We start from the raw sequence: 8831 nt of genomic DNA, 5'->3' as shown, positions 1-8831 counted from the left end.
GGGTCCTCAGAGTTAGTGCAGGTGGGCCGCCAAATTATGTTTACAAAATAACATTTACATTTTTTCAAAAATTAATATGTCTGAAGATATTCATTAACACGAATCTAACATTTTAATAGCAAACAAATTGGCCTTTTTGTGTGTGTTTTTTAATTTACACATTAAAGATAAGCTTACTTTGGTAACCATACAGTTAAGCTTAAGCCATTCATTTTCATCCATGCGGCCCTGTTTAGTGCAACTTTATTTTTTAAACAGAATGTGTAGTAGGGAGTCCTTACTCTGTCTCTCTTTTAGCTAATTGCTCCTTGGCCTAAAAAAAAAACATTGAATACCCCTGGTTTAGCCTATTTATGTCTGGAAAACATAATTCTGAGAAGGTCATTGTTTTAGGCGTTAATGTGAAGGTGTAAACGTGTTATGTTATCAAAGCATCCTTACATTGTTCTGCTCCTGATGCATAGCTGCTATTGTGATTCACATTAATATTGCTTATAGGGGTTTAGAAGTAAAATAAGGAAACTACCACAGTTCTGTTGCTGTCTTATTCATAATGCACACATACTATCCTTTATCCTTTTGAAATCTGCACCTGGGATTGTGATGGCGCTATGCTGCGTCTCTGCAACAAAATGTAAGTTTAAAGCCACTTTAAGCAATATATTTATATTATCGATGGATCAAATTAATATAATTTGAGAGGTGTAGCTCATAATGATAAACCCACAGGGATTTATTACCTGACTGCACTTCATATCAGCTTTGGTTCATTATTTCTGTTCCCAGAAAGACAGACAGCTGGTGACTAGCTGGTGAACATAGTTGAGCATTTAGCAGCTAAAGAGAGATATTTCCTTCTCCTAGGAGTTGGTGGAAACAAAAACAGCTAAAAGGAGGGTTATTACCATTACATTCGCCAGGTGTTCAGAAACGCATAATGTGGCTTTATATCTGCTGAATGTGTAAATACTCATTAGTTTGCCAATTAACTGAGATTAACTTAAAACTACACAATTTGTATATCAACTTTACAAGGAATTATGCATGACATTATACATAGATATTTTTTAAACTAACATTTAAAAGAAAATCTCACGTAACCCCTGCAGTACTCCAAAGTACCCCCATTTGAGAAAGCCTGCTTAATGCAGTGGTTCTCAATCTTTTTGAGTCGTGATACCCCAGAATAATGAAGTTGGTGTCCGCGACCCCAACCCCGTCGACAACGAGAAAGAGAGCTGCAAACCGATGTAAACAGCTGTTTCTACACGCCTCCCCCTGCTGATTTGGAGTGATTTTTGTGAATGCTCTGATTAATAAATGTAAACAAATAATGCTTTGCTTTAGTTTCAGCAGCTAGCACCTAGCCTTGTCCAATGTGCTCCAGGCTCTGGATTTTTGATGTGTTTGTGACTTTTTCTCTCCCCCTGCCCCACCTTCAGACTCCTTTCTGTGTTCCAGGACCTCTTGATTTACAAATGAGGCTCTGAATATAACATGGAATGTACCAAACTCACACAGTGATGTAAAAACCATTCCCCAGTCTAGAATATGTTATTTCATTTTTTTCTCCCCAACCATCTGGCGACCCCCAGAAATTATCTCGTGACCCCCTTGGTGGTCCCGACCACCAGGTTGAGAACCACTGCTTTTCTGCACTCTCCTTCACGCACAATAGCCTGTGATCATTTTTCTCTCACTCTTCTTACTTTTACACCCTCCTTAGTTAGTCGACTTCCTCTCGCGATTTAAAAGCTTTTCAGGACCGGGAGGCATTAGATTAAAGTGTAAAGTGGATTTCTTGGCCTATTGATTAGAGGTGTAACAGTGTCCTGGAGCTTCTCAGATATTTCAGTCTAATGCGTTAAAGGCCCCGCACACACACAGGTGTTTTCAGCTATGAAGGCCTCCGAAAATGCTCAAAAAGAATGCAATGTCATTAAAGTCTGCAGACAGATGCATAAGAAAAACTATTACTAGCCTATCGTTCAGTCAAAGTGTTTTCCTTGCTTGTGCAATGATATGATAGGCTACATGTTTTTAAATAATAGCACAATTTAGGTTATAAACCTAAAATCTTTTTAAAGCAGCCATATTATGCTCATTTTCAGGTTCTTTATTGTATTTTAATGTTGCACCAGAATAGGTTTACATGGTTTAATTTTCAAAAAACACCATATTTTTGTTGTACTGCACCGCTCTCTCTCACTGCTGCAGATCCTCTTTTCACCTGGTCTCTGTTTTAGCTACAGAGTGAGACCTCTTTTCTTCTTCTGTACTATCTTTGATTGCACTGCACATGCCCAGTAGCTCAGATGTAGATCATGTCAGCTAGCTAGCTCCATAGACAGTAAAAGAAAGGCTGTTTCTACAACTTTGGTCAGTTACAAGGCAGGATTAGCTGGGAGACTTCTAAATGAGGGCGCACATGTAAGTAGTTCTTTTGTAGATTATGGTGAACTTGTGTGGTGTTGTAGCAGTGCTTTGCTACTGAGAATGAGGTAGCATGCTAGCGTTAGCGTTAGCATGCTAACGCTAACGCTACGAGCTAATGGTTGCGGTTAGCCTGCTCGTTTCGGCTTGTGACGTCACAAGCCGTGCCGATTTTGAACAGCTCACCCAGAGACTGAAGGCAGGACACATTCAGAAACCATATCTCACTCTAAACAGCATGGATGGATTTTTTTCAAAGTTTGTATGTGTGTGGAAGCACCAGAGACACAACATAACACCCCAAATCCCAGAAAAAGTGATTTTTTCATAATATGGGCACTTTAAGTACTAGTATTAATATTATTAATAGTATTATTGGTAATGTATGCTTAGCAGAGAAGTTGAAGTCATTCTTAAAGTCAAATTCTGTAATGTGATAAAAATGTACTCCAATAGAACAGTTAATATGAAAACAACTTAATATTGAATATTGAATTTGTAGCTCCATGCATCACTTTGCCTGGCATTCTGCTAAAACCCTGATGGATCGTATGTGGTTTTTGGATTATAAAGGTTAATATGCAAGTTAACAGGCCATGATAGTTACAGAAGTTAAACATATGACTATCCACTGCTTCACATTGTGTAAATCCAAATACCTTACTTCCATTCAAACAACCTGCAGATCATTTAGCTGCTTTTAAAAATCACATTTTATTTCATTCCTAACAAGACTTTGTGTTTTTGTGCTGCTTCCCTATAGAATAAAAACAATATTTTCCTGATGTCTTTTTTTTCTAGTATGTCGAAAGTGCATCTTCCGTTAAATGGGCAAAATTGCAGACGTTTGCTAACCAATCAATTTCCAGTCCAAGAAGTCCCTGCATCATCAAAAAATGGCACAACGTGAGCTTACAGTAGATCATGCAAGAAGGCTTAATTGAAAATAAAGTGCTCATAATAGCAGTGTAGTCCTCCTCCCCCTCTTGTTACTGTTCCCCTCTCTCCCTCCCTTCTGTTTACTACCACCTTCCTTTACTTGTAATTGTAAGCACATTTATCATCAGGTCAAAAAAGTTGAGCATTTCATTCAAGTGTAGCTACTTCTCAGATGTTCATCCCTCATCAGATCTCTTTTTTTTCCCCCACTGGCTGGATGTTGATTAATTTATCTTCATACTGCCAGCTAAACCATACATAAAGTTAAAAGGATACCTGGAGTTGAAGCCATCGACCTACAAGAAGTAAGGATTTTAATTTCTTTGCATGTCTGAGGAGTTTGATGGATGTGGCTGACTTCTTGTGATATGAGTAGAAGGGATTGTAGAGAACCACTTATAACCACCTTTGATTTTAGCATGACCTTTCAGTGGAAAATATGTAGTAGTGTTTTTTTATTTTTTATATTTGAACTACTTCTGATGATGAACAGTCAGAAGATTTTTCCTGACAATAACTTATGCAGTAGGAGGGAATGGTATTTGTGCGAGCAATGCAAAAACTACCAGGGTTTTGCTTTTCCTGCAGCATTTTCTCCCTGTTGTTCTCCCATAGAGCTTTTTTTTTTCACATTCACATTCACATTGTTCACTGCATTTATAAATAATCATTCCTTCGTTCATTTCCGTAAAGCTTTCTCATACTGCACTGTCATGATTTATGTAGCCAGAACAATAAGACACCTGTTTCACTGGGGTTGGACTGTGTTCTGTTTTTGTAAGAAAGAAGAGACAGCAGCTCTTGCACAGATTGAATTGAAGGAGCTAAATGTATTTAACCGTTTATTTGGTGAGTGCATAGAATAAATCCAATTCTGCTACTCAGCAAGTAGAAACCAAGTGCAAAGTATTTGCAGGAAAAGATGGAGAAAGATTTGTCAAGTTCTATCTTATTATTACATATACTCATTTGACAGCTGCATCTAAATACATTATAACAATGTTATGTCTAATGTATTGCTTGTATGCTTTCTCATTTTAGTAATAAGTGATAGGAGATAATCTGTTTATTACATGTGCATATCTTACTAAACTAGTGAACAACATATCAGTGGGCACTAAATGTCAGATATTGTAAAAAGATTTTTTTTAAGTGTACATTGTACAGTATATTAGTATCTCCTTTGCTCAAAGGTACAAAAGTCATTTAGTGCATTGATAAAAAATAAAAAACGTTTATATTCATCTTGCTAAGGAGGGCGTATCAAACCTTTCAGATCATTGTTGGTCAATACAGCAACATAGTGTGATGGTGTGTAACTGGCTTAACCTGACTCCGCCAGATGGATTTGCTCGGCATATCCCGCATATCCCGCCTCAAAACCAACACTGATTGGTCGGTCGTTTGGCGAACGGCTCAAAATTTTCTCTATCTCAACATGCCAGACTGATCTGTGAGTGGAAAACTGGAGCTCGTGAGATCAGGACGGTCTCACGAGGCTATAACTGGCTGTCAGTTTAAAAAAAAAAAAAAGGGCTTTCTGTGGTTGTGAGTAAGAAATATGTGAAAATTTGTATCTCCAATCGACAGAAGAAAATCAGAACCTCTTTAATTAAAATATTCAAACAATCCATTTTGGTTAAATGTTCTTAAATTAAAGGTGCTCTAAGCGATGTCACGTGTTTTTTAGGCTACAACATGTTTTGTTACATACAGCAAACATCTCCTCATTATCCGCTCGCTGCCTGTCCAATGAACACACTGTAAAAAACCATGTTTCTGTAGACAGCCCAGGCTCTACAAACGGCAACAAAAACAAACTGCGGCAACCTGCACCACCAAACATAACAAAGAGTGTTCCAGCCAATAACCAACAAGAAGGATTTTGGGGTGGGGGTTGGGGGGTTAGTGTGCGGAAGGGAGGGGGAGGAGACGGGATGAGGAGGAGGGAGGGGCGAGCTAGCCTCCGTTTTGTTTGAAAATACTTTGAACGTCAACAAGAAGTGACGTCACCCAACATCGCTTAGAGCACCTTTAATAATCACATCTGAATACAAAGATGCTACGTAAACATCGGTTCACATGAGCTTTTGATATGTTTTAACTAGACAGTAGATCACATACAGTATTGTTCATACATATTTAAAGTCCAACTGAAATTGAATTGCGTGTTCATTTTGTTAACACGTTGACTTTATTCCTGACTGCAAAAAGGGATGACTAAAGTAAAGTTAAGCTTTCTAGTGTGTAGTTCTGCAGCAAAGCAGATGCAGACAGACGTATGTGCTCATACTGTAAGTAAATGTGAATGAGTCTTTTCATGTATGTCCTCCAGCCCTTACTGATGTTTTGTTGGCTGCTTCAAAAGACTAGAGAGCTGCCGGTACACACAGCAGAACAGCTGCACACCCAGTCAGTCTGTAACGTCCAACCTCACCATCGACCACCACAGCAGTGGAATCTCTCAGTCTGCTCCATCTTTCTTTCTTTCTTTCAGACAAAAAATAACAATAAAGTCTAAAAACACAATAAGTGCGTAGCAACACACCAAAAGGAAAACAATATCTACAAAGTGTTACAAACAATTTGTTCAATCCGCCCGAAAAGGAGCGGAACGAAGCCGAAGCTTGTTATTTTTCCCACCCCTCATTCCTGTATATATTATATATTTTGTAGAAGTATGTATCATATATTTTATATTATATATTCATAGCAAGATAACAAATAGACATAAAATATATATCATTTTAAACACCTACCAAACATTTTTTTACATTTTCCACCAAGCCACTTGCTCTTCGTCAGGGCCTGTCACGATTTCTCCCACAAACACCATCTCTCACTTCACGGGTACAAAATGTACGAACAGAGCAACAGCATTCAGACCTGTACATTTTCCTCACCAGCAATGTTAATGTAGATCAGGTATCATATACTGTATGTTTGTTGGGTCTTTTCTGATCTCTAGCTTCTCTCAGCTGTCTATAAGAATATATTTCTGTTCAGTTACTCTCCGTGGTGGCTTTTAGGGACTTCAGCAGAAAAGCAAAGTGTGCTAGGGCAATATATCAGGCTAAGCGGGAAGAACAGTTTTTGTTCAGAGAGGAACTTGGACTTGGAATCGGAATTGGAGGTAGTACATTAACAGTACAAGGTCAGTGCACACTGTACACATTTATATTTAATTTATATTACTCTAAACCACCTTCTGTAAACCAACTGTATACTACTGTCTACACTGCAATATATTTCTTATCCTGTCTATGCACCACCTGTCTATACTTTGTATATCGCATTGCACTTTTCTGCTTTTTTTGCACTTCTGGTTGGTTGCAAACTGCATTTTGTCTTTGTACTTGTACTCTGCACAATGACAATAAAGTTGAATCTAATCTAATCCAATCTAATCAAAAGGATCAAACATGGCATCCAGACAGTTACCATCTATATACATAGCAAGCAGCCACTCCCTGAGTATGTGAGTAATAATTAGTTACATTCCGCTCCTGATTAGGATGGATTTTATTGGATGGAGATGTATAGGATTGTTTAATTGATTATTGATGAATCACCATCATCCCATCTCCCCACCCAGCAGCTATAGAAAAAGTCTCCCACATCTTTTGTGGTCAGAAGCAACAACATTGATTCTGTCAGGACGCAGAGTGGGTTTTCGGCTAGTAATACACACAAAAGCCTCCACAAAATCAGCCATTTACAATCAAACAATTATTTTTTTATGGTGGATTAAACCGATCAGTGGATGAGGTGATCATGGCAAGCTGCTCAGCATCAAGTTCCCGTTTGTGTTTTTCTTAAAAATGCTTGTTTCGCTGAGTGATGTATTTGATCTTCATAGCCAGTAATGGTCGGCCCTGACTGAGCAACACTGGAGCATCTTGGGTATTCGCCCACTTGGCTTTATTTATATTTATATTAATTTTCTGTCTGCGCCGCCCATTTGTCTCTCTTTCAAAAAACATTTACATTTCCTCTTTTACTACTTATAAATGTGATGTAGCCTCACTTTAGTAGTATCTTTATGCCAGTTCAGTGAAGTTATTACTTACATTGTTTATACAATAACAGTAAAATAATAATGTGATAATGCAACATTGACGCAAATATATTTAGTCATATAGTTGTGTGTAATGTTTGAGGAGAACATCTATTGTCATTTCTGTGGTCATCTGTTTAGTACAGTAGTGCAGTGGCAAAGATATGAAAAACCTTAGCAACACACATTTTTGTTATTAGCCATTAGCTAATCTTAGCATGTTAACACGCTAAACCAAGATGGTGAACGTGGTTTGCAGTGTGCCTCCATCTTTGCATCGGCATGTTAGCATTATTATTGTGAGCATGTAAGCATGCTTATAGTAGCATTTAGCTCACAGCGCCGCTGTGCCAAAGTACAGAACTCATCGAGTATTCTTTGAGTATTTGACAGTAAAGTAAGGGAGGATGCAGTGAAAAAGTGTTAAAAGAGAACATAAATCCCTGCAGTTATTCAAACTATATACTAGTGTATGATTAGTGTGTACTGATTTGTAGTGATGTAATCAATTAATTAACAGTCTCGCTATTAAACTTTGAAAGCATGAATGTCTTGTCAATGCTGGTACTTATGATGTCTGAGAGTTTGCTTCAGTCTCCTGGATCTGCATTAGAAACCCCTATCACCATGTTTATATACAGCACGCACGCACGCACGCATGCACGCACGCACGCACGCACACACACACACACACACACACACACACACACACACACACACACACACACACACACACATACAGATACAGAAAGAGAGGCGCAGCAGTTCTGTCGAGCAGAGTGTGAAAGATGGAATATAGAGAGCAGGGTGAATGGTGACTGAGCTGGCTTCCCCCTGCAGAGTCTGCAGAGTCTGCAATGTAAAACCAACCAATGTATATGTCACCATTATGTGTACCTTTTAATTTATAGTGAATGAGTGCTGTATGACTGCTGGCTGTCTCTATGTTAGTCCTATGTCACCTGCCTAGGGACTGCAGATGAAAAGTAGTTATTTTTTTACTAATTCTGGCATATTTACATGGTGTTTTTTATACAACAATGTTCATAAATATGCACAAATAAACCAATAAAATAAAAAATAAAAAAAATAATTACATCTCAATTTATCTCACACATTGATCCTGTAAAAAATATTGATACTACAGCCACTACTGCACTACTACTACTACTACTAGAATGTGAACAATTTTAATTACAGAGTGAAGCAAATGAAGGTGCATTATGTCATTATATTGTTACATCGTTACCTACTGTATAAAAAAACAACTAACTGGAGTCTGAAAAAACTGAAAAAAAACAAAACATGGCTCCAGCTTCATCATCATATCCGCCTTCCTCTTTGCTTCCCTCTCTCACTCTCTATATAAAATCTGTTTGACTGAGTATCTGTTTCTGGCTTG

Source organism: Sander lucioperca, chromosome 13 (assembly GCF_008315115.2).
Source record: "Sander lucioperca isolate FBNREF2018 chromosome 13, SLUC_FBN_1.2, whole genome shotgun sequence".
Taxonomy (NCBI): Eukaryota; Metazoa; Chordata; class Actinopteri; order Perciformes; family Percidae; genus Sander; species Sander lucioperca.
The sequence above is the reverse complement of the archived record's forward strand: the minus strand, read 5'-3'. Positions refer to the sequence as shown.